This window comes from Bidens hawaiensis, unplaced genomic scaffold (assembly GCF_021521415.1).
Source record: "Bidens hawaiensis isolate Kalapana, Puna unplaced genomic scaffold, B.hawaiensis_p1.1 tig00035453_1, whole genome shotgun sequence".
Taxonomy (NCBI): Eukaryota; Viridiplantae; Streptophyta; class Magnoliopsida; order Asterales; family Asteraceae; genus Bidens; species Bidens hawaiensis.
This window is the reverse complement of record NW_027505368.1, coordinates 30,820-56,629: the sequence shown is the minus strand read 5'-3', so window position 1 is coordinate 56,629 and position 25,810 is coordinate 30,820. Positions and strand designations below refer to the sequence as shown.

Below are 25,810 nucleotides of genomic sequence, written 5' to 3'. Positions count from 1 at the left end.
TCGCTGGCTTCTTGCCAGAAAATCGATTCGCCGGAAAACGGCTAAGGGAGGGTGGCGGCTGGATACAATATGGGTTAGGGTTAGGGTTTTTATATATTTATATATTACATATTTACAGAAAAGGCCCTCTAAGTTCTAAATATTTTACGAAAAGGGTATTAAACTTAAGAAATGTTAATATAGATTCGAAAATGGCAAGAATTACCCTTTACAATTTATAACTAATTTTTTTGTTAAATGAACAACGATTAGTACACACCTACATGACGGGTTTTGTTGAACTAAGTACATGAAAAATTTAAAGATCGACTTAAATGATTAAAAAAATTACCTGGTCGGGTTTACAATACATTATTGGTTCGAAGTATAATTTATTAAAAATAAAACGTCAAAGAAAATCGAAATCCGAATTTGACGATTGTCACACATAGACTATATCAACTTGGCTATAGCAAATGCGAGTACCGTAACAAACCGAACCCCTCCCGATCGAATTTTAATTACGTCTCCGCTACTCACGGAGGGAGTATGTTGTGTGATTTCTCTTGTTATTGCTTCATTACAAGTTGTAATTTTGAATGATTTTTTGCTTTTTATCCAATTATTTCAATCTTTAAGAAAGTTCGTTTTTCATTTTTATTTTTTATACAATGTTAAAAGAAATAAAACATTTGACTAAATTTGATCATACTATTAAAAAGGAAATGCCTCAATCCACTTCTTATTTGCGCCATATATCTTCTTTGATGCAAATTTGTCTATAACGACTATAAATTTGGCTATAACAAACTGAACCCTAACGACCGAATCCTTATCGCGTCTCTACCATAACATATTTCTTTCTAAATTTCTTACTTGGACACATAAGTAAAATTTGCTTATATACATACATGTGTTTCTCATATATTTTTTTCATATGGGTCATGGATGTCTCTCGATATGATTTAATCTGCTTTCATTGTAGTTAAGTCTTCAAATTTAACACATTAAAAATTATCTGAACATGTAATGCATTTGACGGACTCCATTGCAACACGTGGATAGTATAATAACACTTTAAATTAGTTTTGCTGTGAATAGACTTTATGGTATTGTAAACTAAATAATAACCAAGTATTTATAACTTATCTGGTTCTTGAATTGACCCGAAAATCATATACGTTATTGCTAACACCCTCATACAACCTCGTGGCATCCCGCCGCAACGCGCCGGCACTCCCACTAGTTACATTATAATACTGTAACATCCCGATTTTTCGTTCGGTTAAAATATAATAATATTCGATGTTATGAGATGGGCTTGTGTTAGGTTAAGTAATATGGGTGATGGATTTGGGTTATTAAAGGAAAGACCATGGGCTTAAGCCCATGACCCAAAATATAAATACTTTAATTATGCCTTAATCCATTCATTTCCATTCCATTCCATACACCACCCAAAAACACACACTTAGCTCTCTCTCATCATACTTTCTCTCTCTAGCCGAAACCAAAAAGAAGAATCAATTTCCGACCCGAGGTAATGATAGTATGATATTGTAGAGATCCAAACCCGTTATATCTAGTCACGAAACGACGAGCCGACGCCATTAAACTGTTAAAGTCATGAGATCGGGGTGGAATCGGGTGTAAACCGATCATAAGATGAGTATAGGGGTCACCCTAGCTTAGATCTGGATCGAACGGGACGAAAAACTGTGAAGAACGGTGGAAAATAACTGAGATCTCGTTTTTCCGGCAAGATCCCGGTTTTCGGCGATGACGGCGCTGGAAAGGCGGCGCCGGAAAAGCGTGTACGAGGTTGAAAGAATGTCAGAACCCTAACCCTAGTTCATTAGCGGAGACATAACGAATATTAGCAAGCAATTCGTTATGCCCATTCGTTAAGAAGAGATAACGAACTAGAAGTAGTTCGTTAAGCAGTTCGTTAAACAATTTGTTAAGTGATTCGTTACTCACCCAATTCGTTATGTTAAGATAACGAATCAGGTCATGTCAAGATAACGAATTAGTTAACGAACTAATATAACGAATCATATCATGTAAGATGACGAATCATATAACGAATCAGGTGATTCGTTACTCAACAATTCGCTAAGTTTTGATAACGAACTAGACAACGAACCAGACTACGTTCAGATAACGAATTAGGCTTAATTCGTTATGAAGAATGAGTTATAGGATAAAATAATAATTTAAAATCTTAATGGAAAATGTGTTAAGGCAGTTAATAGAAATAAAAATTTTTCAAGCTGACCTGGCAGCTCGACCCCAGCCAAGGGCTCTGCCCCTTGGACCCTGCTAGGGGCTACCGCCCCTAGAACCCTGCTGCCAGGGGCGCTGCCCCCGGACCCCCGTTCGTTGAGGGTAATAATTAAACTTGAAATACGATGAGTAGTGATAGTTAACTGATACATGTAATTATTATACAGTTAGCCGTGCACAGCTCAAGAAGGGAATAACCATTAACGGTGAACGTAACCGCATTCAGGTGATTTCTAGCCCCACTTCCTTGTTATTATTTCGGGGTTGTGTGCATACTCGATGTGATAGCTAATACACTTACCCTAAGTGGTAAGTGTATACCTTGGTGATCCTTGTATGATGAATGCTTGACGGTGCGTGAACGATCTTCGGATATTGCATGTACCGCCAGGTGGTAGTTTAAAGATATAATTTATATATGTAATGTATGAATGATATATGCATGATGTGTACATGAACGATCTTCGGATATTGCATGTATTGTTGGTTTATGATCACAGATACGTATGATATATATATATATATATAATGTATGAATGATAAGAGTATGCCATGTATGATATATGTGGTAGATACAAATGATTGTTTGTCGGTACGTGAACGATCTTAGATATTGCACGTATTGCTGAGGGAAGTGATTAGCTCCTTACATGGACATGCGATAATAACTTGTATAAAGTGTTCCTCCTATGGATAATATATAGAGTTCCTTCTATGGATAACGTATAATGTTCCTTCTATGGATAGTATAGTGTTTCCTTCTATGTATAGTTTATTGTTCCATCTATGGATAGCAGAGTGTTCCTTCTATGGAAAGACTATATGGTGTTCCTTCTATGGAAAGTATATAGAGTGTTCCTTCTATGGATAATATATATAGAGTGTTCCTTCTATGGAGAATTTATAGCATGGACAATAGTAATAGTTCTTTTAGTAGATATTACATGACGTTCCTCTTATGGATATTTATACAAGTTTAAGATATGTATGTATGTACGATATGTGAATGTATTGTATGTCGCCTGATTAACTAGAACTCACATAGCATAGCTGACTTTTAGTATGCACGCAGGTGAATATGTTTAACGAGCTAGCATGAGAAGGGCACATGGCATGGATTGAACGGCTGGCATCTGAAGATGGAAGAAGTGATGTTCTAAATATGATGTTTTTATGTTATGGTTTCAAAGAAAAGATTAAATGTTTTGTAACGAATGATTTAAGTTAACGTTTCCGCGAAAGTTTTAATTAACTCTGATTGTAGAACTGTGCTTATGAGTAAATCCAACGTCCGGCACCAGGATCGGGGTCTTACAAATACGTATAGGCGGCCTTTCATTTTCCAAAATTTTAAATGCCATTATATGTCTCCGGCCATTTCAACGACGAACCTTTCCTCTGTCCCGCGCAAAATGAAACTGACAACATTGAAGACTTTCATTCAATATCCGTTGCTATAAACATAATCGCTTCCACGTCCTCTTCTTCAACTCTATATATTATTTGTAGATTTTGGGTCTTCTTCAACCCCGTTTATCTCCTTATTTTTCTCAATCCTCATCGTTTCTCTATTTCTTCATCCCTAATTTCCTCTCCATCAATCATGTTGTGATGTATTCTATATGTTACAAGTTTTAAAGAAATCAAGTTTGTGTGATGGGATTTCTGTTTCTTAATCAGTTATTAAGGAGGAAAACGTTGTCTCCCTGGTGGTGGAGAAGAAGACCGGTCTTGTAAGTCGTTATTTTTTTGTTTTGATTACGCCTCTTTGTACTCCATAATTAGGTTATTCTTCATCTAGATCCTTTGATATTTGGCTCCTACGATTTAGGTTTTCTTCAACACTTTAAATTTGTGTTCAGTTTGCTTGATCTTGATTTGGATTTGTTTCTTTAATCATTGGAAGTATGGCATCAAATGGTGGTAGGCAAACTTGACAAAATGTAAGTAGCTATCATTTGAAGTTTTAATCTGGAATTGAGATTGTTTCTTTTTGTACATGTTGATTTGGAAAAGACTTTTAACTTTTGAATTGCAGAGAGCTAAGAGCTCTGAGTCATCTTCAACTTTTGGTGGAAGCGGATGGAATTGAGCCTCATAGATTTAATCTTTTGCTTCATCTTCGATTGCGATGGTTTGTTTTCACTTCATCATTTCAATTCCTTATTTATTTACCTAATCTGCAATGAGTTATTCATACAACTGGATCATAGATCAGTAGATTACACAAATTCAGATATATTTTGTCGATTATGTGTAAATTGAAAGGAATTTACACTCATCAATGACGTTCCAAAAATTCAGATATACTTTTTTTAGGCTTCTTTGTTTGTGAATCTGAAGTGTCATGTGATCATTGTCGTAGGTTGGTGATCTAATTGCTCATGCTCGAAAGAAGAAGCCCACCTTATTTAATATTCCCTGCACCTGAGGAGAATTATAAAGTTCAAATAGTTGATTTTTATCTTCTTACCTTTTTTAATGAGGGTTTATATTATGTTTATTGTTGTCTCACAGGTGCATACATATCTGTTTCTCAGTGTTAAACTTGTGCACACAGCTTGTAATTCAAAAGCAATATTGTAAAAACGTGAAGGCAACTGGTGGAAAATTTTCGACATGTTTTCTGTCACAACTAAATAGATACTTGTGTATAAGTCATGCTAAGGACAGTTGCTATTCTTAATAAAGTACTACGACTCACTAAATTGCTAGAAAGTTATAGATTTTGCTTTTAATATTATGGCGTTTTATTCAGGCTATGTTTCTTGACTGTGGTCTTGCAAAAGGAGATGATGGTTGCTATCTAAGGTAGTGTTACTTTATTAATCTGATTGAGTGAATAAGTTACCTATGATTATCTAGATTGTTATGCTACATTTAGATCAATTGCATAAATAACAAAAAAGTCTTCTAAAAAAAAACATTGGTAATTGTTAATAACCAACTTTTATTTGAAAATACATTATAGCATCTACATAATTTGGTATACTGATGCTAATCTTGAAGCTGAGAAAAAAGAATATATTGATCATATTGAAGTGTTTGAAAAATCTTGTTGGTACGATGATACTAATCGGATGCTTTTATTAGTGTTTGAAAATCTTCGAAAATTCTACATTTTTTTGAAAATTATTGGTAACCTAGAACACATTTGTACATTTTATTGAGAGAATGACCACCCCGGCCCTACCTAGCCTTCGCCACTGTATGTATATATTAACTGATGCATTATTTGTACGTTGTATTTCAATAACCGAGTTCTTTTAGTCTGGTTAAACGAGTAAAAGTTGACCAGGTCAAAATGTTATATTAGAACCGTAGCAATTTAGTTTATGTAATCATATTTGTCACATCAATTAACCATATATTATTTAGCAAACAATTGTTGTGAGGAGGTTTCATTATCCTTTTTGAGTGTATTGATTGGTTGATGAACTTTGTAGGCCAATGGGTGTTCATAACGACATCTGGCATATTCAGTAGCTGAGTGCTCATGTATCCCTCTTAGAATGAGTGATCGACTTTTTAAATGTAAGTCTTGGATTGTAAATTTTGGGGATCACTTTTTGTGGTCTTTTGTTTTAAAAAAAATCTATAGGATGTGAGAAAAGAGCTTAGAGATTCAATGGCTAAAGATGCAGCACAATGATGTCTTTGGAGGAACCCCTTGTACATATGCAAAATGATGTCTTTGGATTTTGAGAATGTTATTGTTTCCAAACATGAGAAACAAGAGTAAAGTTCTAGCTCCTTAAACTTCAGTTACACTTAAAAAAAATATACTTTTGGTTATTCTTTAAAACCAATTATAGATGTTGCTAAGAATTTACTTATTTTTATGACATCATTAAGCATTCTTTAAACAAATATGATGATGCTAATTGAGAAGATAAGTGTATTTCCATTTTTTTTATTCAGATGATGTGTGGGTTTTCACTTGTTATAGGGAACATGCTGGGACAGGGGTATGCATCATGATAAGAATTTGATAAGCTCTGATGTGTTGTTGATAAAATACAAGAAGGATAAATGAAGAACGATCAGAAAACTTAATATTGTTAAAAGATAGAAACGATTACAAAAGATAAACCAGGTCTACGCCCTCTCTCCTTACATCCCGTAGGAGCCCAACATATCTAACAAATTCACGACTCCCCTAACCAGCCTTATCACCTATTATTTATACTACCCTAATATTACACTTTAGCCCTTTTTATTAATTTCTCATCAACACCCCTAAGAATATGTATATATTACTTTTCAATCATAGCTCATTCCCATCATATCATCATCAAGATCAGTTGTGTTGTTTTTGTTACATTACATACGGCTTATGTTACTCATTCGGTTTTTGTTCTAGCTTCGGGTTAAAGCATCGATACAAATTCCAGTATGTCGATTATAGTGTGCGGGGTAAAACTAACACGACCCCCCCCCCCCCCCCATCATCCCTGTATTTTTAATTTAGAAAATATTTACTAACAACTTTGTACCAAATTCTCATTGAAAGTTGTTACTCTGAATTTATACATAAATTTATTACTAAATTTGCTTACATCCCAAATAGCCTTGTGAAGCGGTATCATAATGAATCAACCGCCTACCGACCAAATCTATGCTGTGCGGATGTTAACTACACATTTATAGATGTCTCATTTTGGCATAATGATGGGATACTAATATGTCGATGTTTTTCTTATTACTTGTTGCAAGCACAATCTTCTCTCTTTTTGCCCATTTTTACAAGGTACTCAAATATTTAAAAAATTGCGTAAAATCTTTATATGTTTGTTTTGGACCTTAAATGCAGTTTTTTTAACACTTCTACAAAACGTCTGAAGGCTTGTTTTGTACTAATAGGTAGAACATTTTAATTGTCAAACATAAACGAAGACGGACACGAAAACCTTAATTGAAGAGATTGTGTAAGCTTGTAACCAACAAATAAAACATTCTCATCTTGCCTACATAAAAGCACTCGTCGAAAAATGTACCAAAAACGTGTACTATACAAAAGTCAATCCAATCAATAAAACCCTCAGCTTAATTTGTACATGTTTAGTCATTTTCGTTTGTTCGATTAATGTTAAACGAACATACACAAACACGCCTCATTAGATTATACTGTCAACCGAAACCTTGAGTGATGTTAATTATATGAAGTTTTCCATAACTATTGCTTTTATCTTTCTTTTTAACTATGCATATCATTTATTTTTGTAACACCCTTGGCAAACACAACATCGTCCCACTCTTAGGTTATCCCACATCGGCCGTGGACAAGAGAGATCCTTGGTTCATAAGTAATGTCCTGCCTCTTAACATCACCAACGCGTTTTGGGCAACCAAAAACAAATCCGTGAGCTCTTCGTGGGCAGAGCGGATAATATTGGTGGTACGAGAGGCCGGGGTGTTACAGGTGGTATCAGAGCCACTCTTGCGCCATTTGGGATGATGAGACATGCCTCATCGAGGACGATGAGTCCAAAGGGGGGTTGTTTGTAACACCCTTAGCAAACACAACGTCGTCCCACTCTTAGCTATCCCACATCGGACGTGGACAAGAGAGATCATTGGTTCATAAGTAATGTCCTGCCTCTTAACATCCCCAACGCGTTTTGGGAAACCAAAAACAAATCCGTGAGCTCTTTGTGAGTAAAGCGGACAATATTGGTGGTACGAGAGGCCGGGGTGTTACAATTTTAGTCCGCGTTCATAAACCATTCGTTTATACTATTAAGAAACGAACATAAAAGAACAAAAATACTTTTTTGTTTTTTTTAAATATTATTTCCTGAATTGTTTAGTTGATGTGGCTCGTTTGAGAAGTTTGCTTTTAATTTCTTTTAACTATGCATACACCCTTATGTTCGTTCACGTTCATCAACCGGTCATTTATACTATTAATAAACAAACACAGACCAAAAGGGTAAACTTTCTTTTAACTATGCTATGGGTTGTAAACGTTAGGTCGGGTTGACTCAAAACTCAAATTAGCCTAAGGGCATAACCTTATGTTTTGATGGTTCATTTATTCTGAATTTTACTATTTAATGTATCATAACTTTTTAACACATTCTAACGAAACTTGTTGGCTATGTTGAATACAAGATACACCCTTTCTAGGATTCTAGGTGTCCTACCTAAGATAATACTATAGGCATCAAACATTTTACTTAAGTGTATTTTAGTAAATGTGTTGTTCGAACATAAAAGTTGATAAATAGGATATGTTATCACTAATGTAAATAAACACACATGCATCATGAGATCTCCACTATAGGCCATTGGTTCTTGGGGTTTAGGTATGCTTTTATTGCCTCACTTTTTTACAAAATGACTTGCTTTTTTATCGTCGTCTTATTAAAATTATATGTTTCGCCATTCAGATCGAAACTTTAGATTTTTTTTTTCATATGCGTAATTCACGTACATGTATAATGAACCCGTCAACCTGATAATGACTTATAAGTACCATACAATTGATGTAGGAAGCCGATAATGGATGGAATTAAGGTGCTAGAGAATGTTTAAAAACCAGGAATGCGTAATACACAAGAAAACTAAATCTAATAATTGTAAACATGTGTCGGTTTGTGGTTAATCATCATAATTTTTTCCCTCCAAAACTAATATATGTCATAGATAAGTAATTATTCACTTTTCTTTTACACGTCATTTATATTATATATCTATAACATGATTAAACTATTCACTTTTCTTTACACTCTACTTATATTATAACTATACACTTTTATAAAAATAAATATTTACATATTATACTATTATACATTGTTAGAATATATTTCACATTATACTTGGTGAAATCCAAAAATCAACAACAACCCGTGTTTTTTAAATATTGAAAAGAATATAATTTTAAATGTTATCATTGACATATTATACTATGTCTATTGTTGAAGATTGTAAATAAAAAAAACATAACAAAACTCTAAACAAAGTATTTTTTAATCATTAAATTATAAATATATGTTTAAAAGTTTATCCATTTTTTAAAAATAATTCCATTTATCTATTAGTTTTTTGTACATTGTCATTTAAATTTATAAATTATAAATATATGATTTAAATCTATCTATATATTTTTTTTGGTTAATTTAGTAAACTATACATATATGTGTTAAATTGTAATGATAGTATATACCATCACTTTCAAATATAATAAAGTTTATCATATTTAGTTTCTCTGTTTTATTTATCAAGGATTGATTCGGGTTTTTTGTGTCACTTAAATTTGATTGTTACGGGTTAAAAGTTGGTAATAGATCCTTTTGTACAAATTAACTACATTTGGCTCCACTTTGTTACGGGTAAAAAAGAGGTAATCTGAATATTTTTAAAAATTTGAGAATACCAATAGATTAATCGTCAAACTTGTTACGGGTTCAAAGTTTTGACTTAAAATGTAAAACAAATGAAAGTTAGAATTTTAAATGTGACTGGGTTTCAAATTTATTTTTAAGGACATTTTTTGAAATAGTTAAAAGATTCGGGATTTTGCAAATTGGGTATTTTTCTCATGACTATTAAAAGTTAAGAAAAAATGACACACTTCCGACATGTCACCTCCAGTTCTATCAACGCTTCTAACTTTTATCAAATTAGAAAATTTGTGTCAGCATTGACTTTTTCTTAAATAGTGATCAAAATGTTGTATGTGAAGCATGTCAAACAAAATTATGCTCAATTGAAGCAAGACATTCACAAAATTGAACGGGTTAACATGTTATTTTTTTTTGTCAATTGGAAAAGTCAAGAAGCCCCTCAAACTTATCAAAAAAAAATTCATGGTGTAGCTCAAAACTATTATTATATAAGAAGTCTTCTTCGAAATTGATTAATAACCAAATTTATTTCAATTTTACATATACGATTCTGAGAGTAAACTTTCAATAGATAAAATGTTCTTTGGTATGTTTTTTCACGTGCATTATTTTTTTATTAAGTTTATTTTTTTGGAAAAAATCATTTTATGATATAAATAAATTAGTTTATGTATAATGATACAAATATAGATGTAATATATTTTTTATATACACTATGTATTACTTTATTTATAACTTAATTATTTAAATCATCACGTGTGTTACATGGACTTTAAAACTACTTAAAGTAATATTAAAAGAAGTCAATTCTATTTTCACGTGTTATCATTCATAACTGGAGAAAGATTACCAACATGGTTGTTGGGAATTACCGAGTCGACTTATGGCTATGCGTGGAGCGACTTGGGATACAAGAAACCGGTTAACTTGGCGTGCAAGTAATCGGGTTATCTATGGATAGTTATTTTATGGAATAATCTATTTTAGGTTTAGATGGAAATAATTATTGTGTTGATTTTATTCTGTCCTAAATATATTCTAACGCGTTTAGGTTAGTCTATATATACCGTGTTTAGGGTATGGGATATAGTATCAAGTTTTTGAGTCAGATTTCTTGATCATCAACAAAGTTTGGGTGTTAGCCAAATATTGTTCTTTGTTCTTGTTCATTACGCACCCTTGATTACCATAATTGGTATCAGAGCAGTTACGCTCTTAGAGTTCATCGATCAAAGACGTGATCGATAAGGAGGAATCGATTTTTGAAGAAGCCGTGATCGAGAAGGAGATCGGCAATCAAGAGTTTGTTCCATCCGGTATTCGGCGTTTCTTAGAGTTTGTTCCATATGTTATTCGGCGTTTCTTTTCGTAGTTCGAAAGTCGTGTTGGTGGAACGATTGGAGTAATCTTCTAGTGATTTTTTAAGCTTGCGCAAGAAGCTTCAGTTACGGAATCGAAAAAACAATATAACCCTTTTGTTCCGTTTGGCGATTATACAATAAGTTTTCTATATTGTGATTGGTGTTTGGTACAAAAGTCAACAGGGGCTTCTGGTTATAAAAAAACAACGTTTAGAGATGGGTGATCGACCACCAGCCAAAGAAACGAACACAGGTTCGTTTCAGTGTCCGAAACTAACAACAACGAATTACACGGTTTGGGCTATGCATATGCGCGTGCTGATGAATGTGCATGGCGTGTGGGACACGATCGATCCGGGTAAAGGTGATGCAAAACTAAACAATATTGCAATCGCTTTGATTTTTCAGTCGATCCCTGAAGCACAGATTTTACAAGTGGGTCATCTGCGCACGGCGAAAGAGATGTGGGAAGCGTTAAAGACCCGACATCTAGGTGCAGAACGGGTGAAGGAGGCGAAGCTCCAAACCCTAACGTCAGAGTTCGGCGGGTTGAAGATGAATGAAACAGGGACGATTGATGAGTATGCAGCCACGTTATCGAGTTACTCGTCAAAAGCCGCCACGCTCGGAGAGATATTCTCGGAAGAAAAAATGGTAAAAAATTTCCTTACAAGTCTTTCGAGACGTTTTATTCATATAGTAGCATCACTCGAGCAAGTTTTAAATTTAAAAACTATTGGGTTCGATGATGTGTTGGGTCGATTAAAAGCCTATGAAGAAAGAATAAAAGAAGACAATCTTCAAACCGAGAGCAGTCAAAGTCAGTTAATGTTCACCAAATCTGAACCGGTTAGCATGGGTCGAGGTCGAGGATCCTATGCTTCAAGAGGACGGGGACGCGGTCGAGATGATAAGAAAGGAAAAGGTATGGAACGAGATTTGTCACATATTAAATGCTACAGGTGCGATGAATTTGGGCACTTTGTTTCGAGGTGCCCCGACCGATTTCGGAAAGATGAAGTAAATCTAAACCGGACAGAAGAAAATAAAACAAATGGTTTAGATGCTTCGTTTTTTATAATGGAAGGTGTCCGGGAAACCGTATACCTTAACGAAGATAAAGTAATTCCGACAAAGTACGATACCGATTCGGGCGAGACCGACATGTGGCACTTAGATAATGGTGCGAGTAACCATATGATGGGAAACCGTGAATATTTTGCGGAAATTACACGAACAAATAGACGAACGAGTAAGGTTCGGGGATGGTTCGTGTGTGCCGATCAAAGGGAAGGGTTCGATTGTTTTTAAAGGTAAAAGTGGAGAACATAAATTGATGACTGATATTTATTATATTCCAGGTTTGCAATGTAATGTGATTAGTTTGGGTCAAGCAACCGAGTCGGGTTGTGATATTCGGATGAGGAGTAACTACTTAACGATGCACGATAGTAGTGGAAGGTTACTAATGAAGGTCACGAGGAACTCCAAAATGCTTTATAAAATCCGACTAAATATTGGGAGCCCAACGTGTTTACAAGCAAAGTTACCAGGTATGTTCTCCGGTGATTGCGGGCCAATAGACGTCGGATCTGGACGAGTGAAATCGAACTCAACCCTAATTGACAGCAGCAATAGCGACGGTTCAGCCTACAACAACAACAACGACACAGCCGTCACTAACAGCAGTGAAACTGTCACAAACAGTAGTGAAGCTGTCGCAAACAACAACAGCAGCGGCAACGAAGGTGTCGCTAACAGCAGAAGCTTTGTCGCAAACTGCAGTAAGGGTAATAATTCCAATGAAGAACTCGAAGAATTACTAGTGTTATTGAATGATGAAATGAGTAGTTTTGATGAAGCGAAATCGAAACCCGAGTGGATGAAAGCGATGCGGGCCGAGATCAATTCAATCAATAAAAAGAAAACGCGGAGTTTAACGAGGTTACCAAAAGAAGTTAAACCAATCGGTAAACGGGTATTCAAGGTAAAACGGAATCCCGGCGAGTCAATAAACAAACACAAGGCGATGCTTGTGGTGAAAGGATGCGTGCAACAACCCGGGATTGATTATGACAAAGTGTTCGCCCCGGAAGCACGAATCGAGAAGATACGGTTTTTGGTTGGTCTCCCGCGGATTAAATTCAATGAGATGCAAGCCTTGTTAAAGTTGGAAGATCTCCCTTGTACGACTCAGAAATTCAGGGGGTGATTGTTGGGAATTACCGAGTCGACTTATGGCTATGCGTGGAACGACTTGGGATACAAGAAACCGGTTAACTTGGCGTGCAAGTAATCAGGTTATCTATGGATAGTTATTGTATGGAATAATCTATTTTAGGTTTAGATGGAAATAATTATTGTGTTGATTTTATTCTGTTCTAAATATATTCTAACGCGTTTAGATTAGTCTATATATACCATGTTTAAGGTATGGGATATAGCATCAAGTTTTTGAGTCAGATTTCTTGATCATCAATAAAGTTTGGGTGTTAGCCAAATATTGTTTTTTGTTCCTGTTTATTACGCACCCCTAATTACCATAATGGTATCATCACTGGTTCACCACTTATTTTTTTTTCTCAATGTGAAATATTTAACTATAATAGTAAAAACTTAAATTAATTCTCTTGTTTTGCTTTAGTTTTGCCTATCATTTATTTATTATTTTTTTAGTGTATTTAATTTAGTTTAAAAATCTATATATTTTCTTATATAAATAATTTTACGTTGTTACTTCATCTAATTAACCGTGTCAAAATTGAATATAGTAATGTGTTATATAACCTTAAAAAGTATTATATAAATATTTATAATTTCTTAGTGTATTTAATTTAGTTTCAAAATCTATATATAAACTATTTATTATCCCCTGTATTTCGTCATTATACGTTTATAATATTTATATATTTTTTGGATTTTAATTTTATTTATTGTACATAACTTAATAATATATTTAGTACTTGATGATGAAAGAGTTTCACAAATAAATGAGATGTTATAACCCAGTTTAAAAGTTATTTGGGTTTGATGAGACCCATGACCCATTAATTTTTTAAAGAAATCAAATATTAGTTTTAAGTATATCCCTATTTTATGGGATTTTCATATCAAATATTTGTTGAGATTAATTAATTTTTAATTTAATTAGATGTTATAACCCGTTTAAGAAATATCTGGGTTTGGTGAGACCCATACCCGTGAATTCGGGTTAAATGCATAAAAAACCTTCATTTACAAATAATGCAATCTGATGGCTTGAAAATATGTATGAAGTATCCAGAGAGCTTTTAAAACTTTTGTTTATATATATTATAAATAATTTAACTCTTCTGCCAAAGTCCTAATATATATTTATATTACAATTGAGAATGATGCAAACAAACAACACATTAAGGTGAATGAATCTATCCATGTTACCGGATCAAAAGAACTTACAAGAAAATTATTGAATTCTCAAACTCACTAACTAGTAATTAAAAAAATAATGGTCTTATTTGCTTAAAAATTAGGGGGTGTTTGGGATTCCTTATTTTGTCTTCTTATAACTATTTATTAAGTTAATAAGTTACAAAAGCGTAACTTATGAACTTTTTCTCTCACAATATAAGCAATCTCAAACACCTTATTATTTTTTAAAAAGTTTATAAGTTATAAGTTGATGAAAATAAGCAATTCCAAACACCCCCTTACACGTTAAGATGCCTATTACTTGGAACCCATTCTAAACCTTACCTTAAAAATATCAACTTAAAATACCAAATCTTCACTATATTTCTAACAGCTATGTAATTTTGATAATACCAACTTTTTACAACTTCATCATACTATTTATTATACTTTTTAAGGTTATATAAGACATTACTATAAATGACACGGTTAATTAGACACGTATCACCGAACACCACGTCATCCGAAACAAGTGTAATAATACACCCATATATGTCTTAGTAGCCATCCCAAATATTTCGAGTATTGGTTTGTTTTTATGATAAGTTTAAGAAAGCTAATAGACCGTAGGCCCATATTCCTCTTCTGGTGCATGTTTATTTCTAAGCACATTCTCGTAACTATTAAATATTTATTTAAAATAAACAAACTTCTCTAATACCAAATATTAATATTTTAATATTATCTATTAGAATTTCTAGATATTACACAATGATTCCCCCAACTTTGTAAATTATTGAGTAGATCTATCTATCTAGTATCTTGACCGGTGGGTGTACCCGCCTCACGGAGCTACTCCCCGACACAATCCAAATTTTGTGGACCTCTTTCTGTCAACTTTATTCACAAATCAAATCATATCAAATGTACACAAATAAGTATTTAACTTAAGGTTTTTACAGGGAAAGTTCGACGGATAATACGGGCTAAAAACGGTCTTTGTTCAAGGATATACGATGCATAAAAAAGAAGGAAAAATAATATTTGTGTTAAGAATGTACTTCGTCAAAAAAGTTGAGGGGTAGCATATGTTATCCTTCAACCTATGCTAGATCCACCCCTGATTTTACCTTTATAAATATTGAATATCAACTTAGCAAGTCCATCTCTATAATTTAATTAAACTAGGATTTAGGACCCTATGCTTCGCGACGGGGCCGTTAAATCGAATAAAAAACATAAGTAAAACGCTAAACCATAAACTCGCTGCAAGTCAACGCGAAGTCAATCTGTATCAAGTTATAACATCAAAACTAAACAAAAGAAATAAACATTTCAATGCCAATATACAACAAATTATCATATGTAAATATGTAGAACCAAAAAAGCCGACACGTTACAGCTACGAACCAACACAAATTCAATTAGTATCAGCTGTACCAACACAAATTCGTAAACATAAATTAGTAAGACAAAAATAAATTTTAAAGGAGAAATACGTAGATATAAATCATGAAAAATGTTTCGGTCATTAAAAAACGAACTATAAAAAATATGAAAGCAAAGTTTAAAAAAATCGTCTAACTGACAAACAAAACATGTAAACCGATATTTCTCCAAGTTAAGTTTTTAAAAATATAGTTTGTTAAATATTTTAATTAGTTGAAATAAAAAGTAAAGTGAAAGAAATAAATATCATCATTTTTTATTTATGGAGTTATAGCTAGTGATTTAGTTATTATAATTAATAAAATATTAAAAAATTGAATAGTAAATTAAATAGTATATTTATGAGGATGATTGAATCGTCCTTTTAATATATATATATATATATATATATATATAGTTTGGATCAAATACAAATGAAATTAACGCACTAAACGTGAGAATCAAGTAGAGTAATTATGTAATTACATCATAGAGTAATTATTATAGAGTAATTACATAATTACTCTACTTGTATATATAATTACTCTACTTGATTCTCACGTTTAGCACGCTAATTTCATTTGTACGTTAACCTTCCCATATATATATATATATATCATGTTTCTTTAAATTTTGTTTAATCTCTCAACTTCTCATTCTCATTTCACTCACAAACATTTAATTTATTATATTTTTTTTCCTATGACACTCACAATCACAAAAGATACATAGATTGATGAGCAATGCACCTCTGTGTTTAGAGCAATGTGTAAAAGTATGTCTACAAGGCTGAGTACTCTTCGAGTACTCGCTACAAGGTATGGTGTCGAGGAGAGTTTCTTTAACTCCGCCTAGTTACTAAAAATTGTTCAAAGGTGATCAACATCAGCCATAAATACATCTAGTCGGTTAACTTGGCCTATTTTGACTTAAAAATACAACATATTTGCATGTGTATAGTATCAAAGAACGAATATTATTTTTTTATTAAATGATTAACAATTTTTAGAATAATTTAGTATTTAAAAATGTATTTCTATTATTTATATTGATATTCACTTATTTTGTTATGAATATTAGTAAACTTATGATATTTGAAATATATATATTACCCAAAAAAAATTTTCTTTATATTTATCATGTCCGAGTACTCTCCAAGTACTCCCCGAGTACTCCCTCCAAGGGGGTCGGCCGCCTAGGGACCGCCTAACGACTTTTGCAACATTGGTTTAAAGAATCATTATTCACAACACTTTAAAATTTAAAGATGAGAATGGAGATAGAAATTGTCACACCCCGACCAAAGGCGCCGGAACATGTCGGGGTGCAACGGATTGCCCAAGAACACAAGATACTATTAAAGTGACAATATTTAATCAACTCATTAATTTCATTCAATCTCCAAAGTAACACATATTGTTCATACAAATAAACACCAAAATATAAGAAATAAATATTGTTCATTCTTCTAATAACCTAGCGGTATCAAAATAGAATGACGTCTTCAAACTCCAACTCAAGTAATACATCAAACATGTAACAATGCATAAAATAATATTTGTCAAAACGTATGTTGGTGAGCAATTTCATAGTTTTGAGTATATATAATATGAGTAAAATCCACAAACATATATGAGACCATAAATAAAAGCATCAATCGTGGCATATAAAACATATGTAAATGAGGATCCTTTCTAATCGGTAACAACCGACATACTTGGATAATAAGGCCCTATTCTACTAGCACAAGGCTAAGTAGTTAGGGGAGCGTATGATCATACTTATTGAGGCTCAACAACAACTTAAAAATAAACACTCGTGCACGTAAAGCATATGAGACATATAACGCACAATAGAGCAAGTATTTTAAGTATCATACACCCTAAAGTTTGTGGTTTGAGAAATGAGTAAAATAAATCATTCTTGTTTTGAATAAGTATGCGTGTTACCCCCAAAATATAAAAGTGAAAACGGGGGATAAAATGTACTCACGTTAACTAAGTAACTTGAAAGATTGATTCGTGGATAATCGGAGATCGGGTTGACGAGCAAGACCTAGATTAAACGGGTCTTAAGTTAGTAGGTAGTCTTGAAAGGGTTTAAAATAAAATATGACAAGTAAAGTAAATAAATGAAGTTTATGGTTTATAATGTAAATATTTGAGAAATTAAAGATATGCTCTAAAAAGTAAGTTTACTCGAAACCGGGTCTTGGTATTTCATTAATAAATATTACTCAACCTATGTTAAGTAACTTATGTGGGTTATAATGCACTATTGCAAGACCCTTGGTTATATAAATACCAAAACAAGGTTTTAATCGAGTGTTCGGATTTGTCAATTTGGGTCTAGATAATTAACTAAATTCAAAGTCAACTTTCCAAAATGTTTTGAGATAACTCAATAAAATCAAAAAGACTTAATCAAGTATATAGTTCTATTGTGAAGAACCTTAACGTCCGTTAAGCGAGTATTTGGTTTCACCGATCCAAACTTGTTATAATATCAAGTTGGATTCCGACACACCAAGTATGTTGATAAAGTAACTTAAAATTAGTTTAAAATACATTCTTGCAGAAAAGATGAGTTTCGGTGGCCAAAACACACTTGTGTGTCTTAAGCAAGTGAACTCGGTTTAGTTCGGTTTTGGTTCGGTCCTTGACTCGAAATGATACTGAGGATGGTTGCCACATACCCAAATACCATAGAACTATAAAAATGATTTTAGAAGTTATAATATTCAAATCTTACATAGACATGTTTATTTAACTATTTCAAACAAAACTAGTAAATAAAACTATTTAAAACAAAACCAGTAAACAAGAGTTCGATCTTGGTTCGGTTCTCAACTCGGGATAAAACCGAGGCTAGTGACTTCATACCCAATACCATGGAACTCTTTAAACATGAATTTAGAAACTAAACTACTTACAATATAAACAAGACTAGTAAAGAATTAAAGGAAAACAGTATAATCAAGGACTATAATGAGTCCTCCATGAAGCCTTGCCTTGTAGCATATCACCTCAACCGACCATGGGCGGAGAAGATGAAAGCCGAAGGAAACAAGGGGTGCATATTATATATATATATATGTTGTACCACAAGATTCAATTACTAAGTAACAAAACAAAATTAAAGAATGGTTGTTGTTTAATTATTAAGAACCTTGAGAAAGAATACTTGGATTTGAGAGAGAATTTGGAAAAGATGAGCAACCAAAGTGGTGTATGGAACCTTGCTTTTATAATGGTAAGAGTATGGTTCATTCATATGGGGAAATTGCATGTGATTGGTTAAGATGGTCAAACAAACTTTTGATAGTTGCCAATAATAGTCCCTAAAGTATGTGAAGAGGTAGGTCCCAGCAGAGCCCAGTTGGACCCGCAAGACTCACCTCAAACAGGGACGTCTGCGCAGAAACCAACTGGATCCGCAGGACCAACCATGCTCACATTACGTGAAGTCGTTGCGTGGGAAGGCGGTCCTACCCGCACAAACCCAATAACAGGAAAAAACCTACACGCAGGTCAGATAAGGGTAAAGTTTCGCCATCCTACTAAGTGCAAGTGACGGTTCTACCCGCACAATCACGAAAGAGGAAGCAAAACTTCACACCTATTATCAACCACGTTCAAAGGTTAACTTATCCTCAAAAGATGAGGAAAACCTACACGCAGGTCAGATAAGGGTAAAGTTTCGCCATCCTACTAAGTGCAAGTGACGGTTCTACCCGCACAATCACGAAAGAGGAAGCAAAACTTCACACCTATTATCAACCACGTTCAAAGGTTAACTTATCCTCAAAAGATGAGGAAAACCTACACGCAGGTCAGATAAGGGTAAAGTTTCGCCATCCTACTAAGTGCAAGTGACGGTTCTACCCGCACAATCACGAAAGAGGAAGCAAAACTTCACACCTATTATCAACCACGTTCAAAGGTTAACTTATCCTCAAAAGATGAGGAAAACCTACACGCAGGTCAGATGAAGGGTAAAGTTTAGCCATCCTACTAAGTGCAAGTGACGGTTCTACCCGCACAATCACGAAAGAGGAAGCAAAACTTTAACCCATTATCAACCACGTTCAACAGGTTAACTTATTCTACACTTGGAAAATTGCTAATTTAAACTAAGTATGCAAGTCATAAGTTTATAAAGCAAGAAACCCAAAGAAGGAAATAACAATCTTATACGCAAAAAGATTTGTATTTCACAAACGAATTATTACAAGAATGGCCGGGTAACTACCCGCCTACGAAAAGAAAATAAATACATCTATACAAGCTAAAACTATCCTAGCAGTGGGAAGGGATCTTCAGGATCAGGCTTCAGGGCCACTTCCACTTGGACCAGCCCCATCGGTAGAGCGTGGCAGTTCAAGGAAGGCTTTAAAGATAGCTAACCCATCATCAGCAGCAGCTACTTGGTTCACCTTCTCCACCACTGGATGCGGAAAGGCGGCGTATTGATTTACTGCTTGGTCGTATATGGCTTCAGTATCAACATTGTACAAAGGGAAGTTGGAAGGCGGGAAGCCTTTCTCAACGAACCCTAGACCAAGCAGGAAGCCGGCCCGTTCCCCATCCTCGTGAGAAGCGTTGAGGGCTGCGCTCATGGCATCATCGTAAGTAGTCTCTGAGAAGACCCGATGCACAACCTACAAAGAATACAAGTGTCAAACACCTTTTCTATGAACAAAGGAAAGCGTAAAGACGTAAAGCCAAACATACCTGAGGCAACGCTTCTCGAAGAAGCCATTCCTTGGCAACCAGAGCTTCTTGGAGGGCGGCTTGAGCTTGGGTGCAGGCGCGTTCGGCTTCGCTTTTGTTAAGGTTGGCAAGTAGCACTTCCTTTGCAGCAGCCTCTTCAACGCCCTTAAGCTTCCGCTCGGTGTGATCAAGCACGCCCCTCTGGTCCAAGATCTCTTGAAGCTTCTTGGCATCCTCCATCGCCAAGGCATCATGAGCACGTTGGAGAGCCTCCAATTTGGCCTTGAGCTCCTCGTTCTCCACGCGTAAAGGCTCAGCAACGGCTTCAGCCTTGGTGGCCCTCTCGGTTGCGTTCCTCGCAGTCTCCTTAGCCAGCCGAAGCTGTTCGTTAACAGCTTGGGCAGCCTTGGAGCGGGCCTCGAGTCGCGCTTGAACCTCAACCTCGAGGGCCTTGAAGGCCTTCTCCTTCTCCGCAGCAGCTGCGGCCAACTTTTGGTTCTCCTCCCGAAGAGCCCGCGCTTGAGATACGTCTTTGGCGCGAGCTGCTTTTAACTTGTCGTTTTCACGACAAAGCAGCTCGACGCGCGGCTGCATCCGGGCCTGGAGAACCCGAAGCTCATTGGTTAGCCTACCCTCCTGGTAGCTAGCCATGGCTTCCCCCAACGCACCATGGGGAGCAGCGTGGCGAGCCCATTCCACGCACTCCACAGGGGTACGAAGGGTTGTTCCTCGGCGTATGTTCCATCGCGGAACATACACTTCATTGGAATCCGACACTGCAAAAACAAAAAAAGCAGTTAGGAAAAGATGATAAAAAATAAAAGTGAAAAAGGGCCAAAGGAACCCTACGCACCTGTAGGGTCTGTAACAGGCCGATAGCCGCCGAACCCATCACCTGAACCCAAAGGAAACCCATCCAAAAGGTCAGGCAGATGGGAAGGTGGCAAAGATTGGCGAGTACTCCCATGCGTACCTGATGGGCCGGCCGTCGGTGCCGGTGGCGGGGCCATGGTGGCAGCCGCCGCAGTCGCTGCCGCAGAATCCGCAGCAATCGTAACCGCCGGCTCGGTGAAAGATGCTGTAAAAATCGCACTTACCACCGGCGGTGACGTTATCTCGGCTGGAACAGTCGGCTCAAAGGAGTGAGCAGCTGGTCCAGCGGAAGCAGGCGCAGGCGCCTGGGTCGTCGCCTCAGGTAGGCTGACCGAGCCTACCGTCATCGGTGGAGAGGTACTCCTCTGCGCTCCACCCTGGAATGCGTCATCATCCACGCCTGCACAAGAAGATAAGTGTTAATAAATTTATGAAGTATGATAAATCTACAAAAACAAGGATGTTTGTACTTACGGGTTTTCTTGAGCCTGAACGTACGGAGGGGCGGGGACGAGCCCGATGGAGCCGGTCTCTTGATGCCGGTCACCGTCGTCGTCAATGGTTCTCCGGAGGTAACAGTCGTAGCCTCCGGAACAGTGGTCTTCTCACCACCCGGGTTCCCCGCCACCTCTTCATTATCTGACTCACTGTCAGATAGGACCACTGGATCGGCTGTAGAGGCCACCTTCTCCTTCCCTTTCCCACCGGCAGCCTTCCTCTTCCGCACTAGCGGAGGACCATCTGCGGATTCCTCAGAAGAAGACAGGATGTCAGGAATCCCAGCAGCGGGTACAGCATTGAGGGGTTGAGGATAGAGTATCGCCTTACCTGGCCGCCGTTGGCTCAGGATCTCGTGACCCGGCGGATAGACCTCCACAAACCGATCCGCCGTTTGCTCCAAGATGGGCAACTCGTTCTCGTCTAGAGCACGAGTGCCCACCTGCACGGGACCGTCAGCTTCCCGCGGGTACAGGAGCGACTCCAGATCGTTCCCCTCTGAAAAGAAAAACAGTTAGAAGACAAACTCATATCAGCAAGAAAGACAAGACATACCATAAGGAATAGAGTTCAAACCGTATTCGAGAAGGATGGGAAACCGGGACGCATCCTTCCATACCCGGCTCATCCCCAGCATCACCATCCCGGACTCCGCAAACCGGTAAACCGGAGATTGGACCCGGGATATCTTCGCGAACCATTCCGCCTCTTGGTAGCTGGAAGCATGAAGGCTCGGAAGAGCTTGCCCCTTCTTAAACTTCATGGCAATGGGGATGGCGCGGGCAGAAACGTAGAAGAACTCCCGCTTCCACGATCGGAGACTGCGCTCGGTCACGCAGATCTTCAAACCCTTAATAAGGGTTGTCAGGGTGTACCACCCCTGGATGCACCTCCAAGTATAGAAGGTCATCAGGCGGTCCACATAGGGCTCAATACCCAGAATCCGGCACACCCACTCGAAGTGCCGGATCTTGGCAATCGCCATCGGATGCAACTCGGTTAGGTGCACACCGTGCCTCTCCAGGACACGGTACACAAACTTTGTCAATGGGAACCTAAGGTTCCCATAAACAAAGAATGCAGCATATACCCCGATCTTGCCACTGGGGGCATCGTACACAGTTTGGTGGGGTTCAGGAAACTCCCGCTCAAGAGACTCAAGCATGAATTTCCTGACGACGTACTGGTACTGATCGACAGGTAGAGCACACTGGCACTCGCCAGCAGTACTCCTATCGTCGGCTACAGCTTCAGCATCATGGGAAGACATATTGCAGAGGAAGAAGAAAACGATTTCGGGAAAATGCTTGCCTGAAAAGGGGAGTATTTGCCGGAAATCGCTACGAAGAAGAAGAGAAGGGTGAAAGTGTGGATTACAAAGAACCCTCTCCCCCTTTATATAGTAATCGCAATTAATGCGGTGAATTTAATGCGGAGGAGAGAGAAATCGAAGGTGCAATGAAACTATGACACGTGGCAAAAAGCAAGCTGGAAACAGCTGTTGAAAGGACGTGTGCCAGTAATTTCGCGGCCACGCGCCCCAAAATCGCGCCCACGCGCCAGAAAAGCGTCTGGAATGACCATGTACTGTCACGTCACCATAACTTCCTGCACGTCCTGACACAGTCAGAAGAAACCGTCGCACGACGTTTCAGAGGTTTGGACTGTTCCTATCTTTCCACCAACCCTTCGAATTTCAAAATTCAAATTTTGAAAATATTAAAAAGTAAGCGGGAAAATACCCCTTACCTTGGCAAACAAGTAACCATAAGACGAGTGCGGGTACAGTGTAAAGGCAAAACCCTTCACATACCTAGCACCCGCAGGGAATTGAAGCCAAGTAAAACCTTGGCAAACAAGTAACCATAAGACGGGTGCGGGTACAGTGTAAAGGCAAAACCCTTCACATACCTAGCACCCGCAGGGAATTGAAGCCAAGTAAAACCTTGGCAAACAAGTAACCGTAAGACGGATGCGGGTACAGTGTAAAGGCAAAACCCTTCACATACCTAGCACCCGCAGGGAATTGAAGCCAAGTAAAACCTTGGCAAACAAGTAACCGTAAGACGGATGCGGGTACAGTGTAAAGGCAAAACCCTTCACATACCTAACACCCGCAGGGAATTGAAGCCAAGTAAACTTTGGCGAACAAGTAACCGTAAGACGGATGCGGGTACAGTGTAAAGGCAAAACCCTTCACATACCTAACACCCGCAGGGAATTGAAGCCAAATATTCCTCGGCAACCAAGTAACTATAAGACGGGTGCGGGTACAGTGTAAAGGCAAAACCCTCCACATACCTAGCACCCGCAGGGAATTGACGCCAGGAATACCTTGGAAGTAAAGTAACCGTAAGACGAGCGCTGGTACAGTGTTAAGGCAAAACCCTTCACATACCTAGCGCTCCGCTGGGAATTGAAACCAAGAAGGATCTTCTGGGCAATGCTTGCGGAAACGGAAATAACATCCCCGCATAGCAGGAACGTCGAGAACTACGTTGTTTGAAGCTCCAGGATGGAATTGGTGGTTTTAACATAATTGATCACTATGTTCAAAACTACCAAAACCTCATGGAGAGTCCACACAAGTGGGACTCAACGCTCCTGACTTGCGAGGAGGTTACAGACCTACCCGCATCATACCCAAAGACCAAGCAGGAAACTCGGGAATTTCTGCAAGTGACAAGGACTTCCGCGGGAAGAATCCCCATGGAAAACCTTAAAAAACCCTTTTCAAAACCCTTTGCTTAAGTCCAAAAGTTCACCTCACTTTATTAAACACGCATGAGAAGAACATTGGACTGGGGGGACTTGAAGAGGTAGGTCCCAGCAGAGCCCAGTTGGACCCGCAAGACTCACCTCAAACACGGACGTCTGCGCAGAAACCAACTGGATCCGCAGGACCAACCATGCTCAGAGACGTGACGTCCTTACGCGCAGTACGCAAGCTGGTCCCGCAGGAAATGCCTCCCAATGGTGAAGGACTCCGCCTGTCCCCGCAGCCTCGGATACAAGCCATTAGGGAAGGCCACCCGCGCAGCAAGGCTACACGCACAAGGCACTTAGCTCTCAATCGTTCAGTGTCACCTGAAGGAATGAGCGAAGCCGGGAACAATCCCGCACAAGGGCGGGAGGGGGAATACTCCCGCCCAAATAAGCCAGTCCGTACGATACAGGAAGATCTTCTGTACTGTACCTGACGAGGTATGGGAAAAAGATCTGACTAAAGATACGACAGCTTATAGACAACAGTATGACGAGCAGCATGCTCCTACACTGTATGTCACTATTAGCCGCTGCCTACTCACCAACTCTTGTCATACCACGTGCGTAGCTGACAGTTGGTGGAAAAGGAATAGTATACAGCAGGCCTGGTCGCTGTCAGCCGCTACCTACCCACCAACTACCAGCAAGGCACGTGCGTAGGCTACTGTTGGTGGAACAGGAACACTGTTGCAGCCGGCCATACCTCCTTGGAAACCTACCTTCGGCTATAAATACCACAAATGGTATGACCATCTCATCTTATCATATCTTATCACATTATCATCATAATATACCTGATATCTGCTCTAGCAATCTCTTAATATACTTTTATATTTAAAGAGCAATCTAGTCTGATTCTCACGCCGGAGGGTGGTCACAAGGAGGAACCCCCCCTTCTCAGTGACGAGCTCACGGTGTCTGTTTTGCAGGTTATCAGAAGAACCATCTTCCAAGGGTCTAACCCCTCGTGGGAAACATCTATCTAACCCCCAGGTTACCAGTAATCTGTCCGGGGTCCGGTTAGTGTTTCTTCAGTATGTTTTAAGTCATTTCATCATAAAGAGGTGTTCTAACATACCGAAAATGATGTTTTCTTGACCTGACATTTGTGAAACATAAACGAATATAAAGTCCAACATTTTATTAATAACCACGAATCCGAAAGATC

The 25,810-nt window shown here is 37.6% G+C and overlaps 1 long non-coding RNA gene across 1 annotated transcript; it reads left to right on the top strand.

Annotated features, from left to right (window-relative positions):
- Nucleotides 1-3,944: 3,944 nt before the first annotated feature.
- On the top strand, nucleotides 3,945-4,668 carry LOC143612721 (uncharacterized). The gene is made up of 3 exons (XR_013149986.1): nucleotides 3,945-3,998; nucleotides 4,304-4,399; nucleotides 4,631-4,668. It is a non-coding gene; the product is annotated as an uncharacterized LOC143612721 (long non-coding RNA).
- The last annotated feature ends 21,142 nt before the right edge of the window (nucleotides 4,669-25,810 follow it).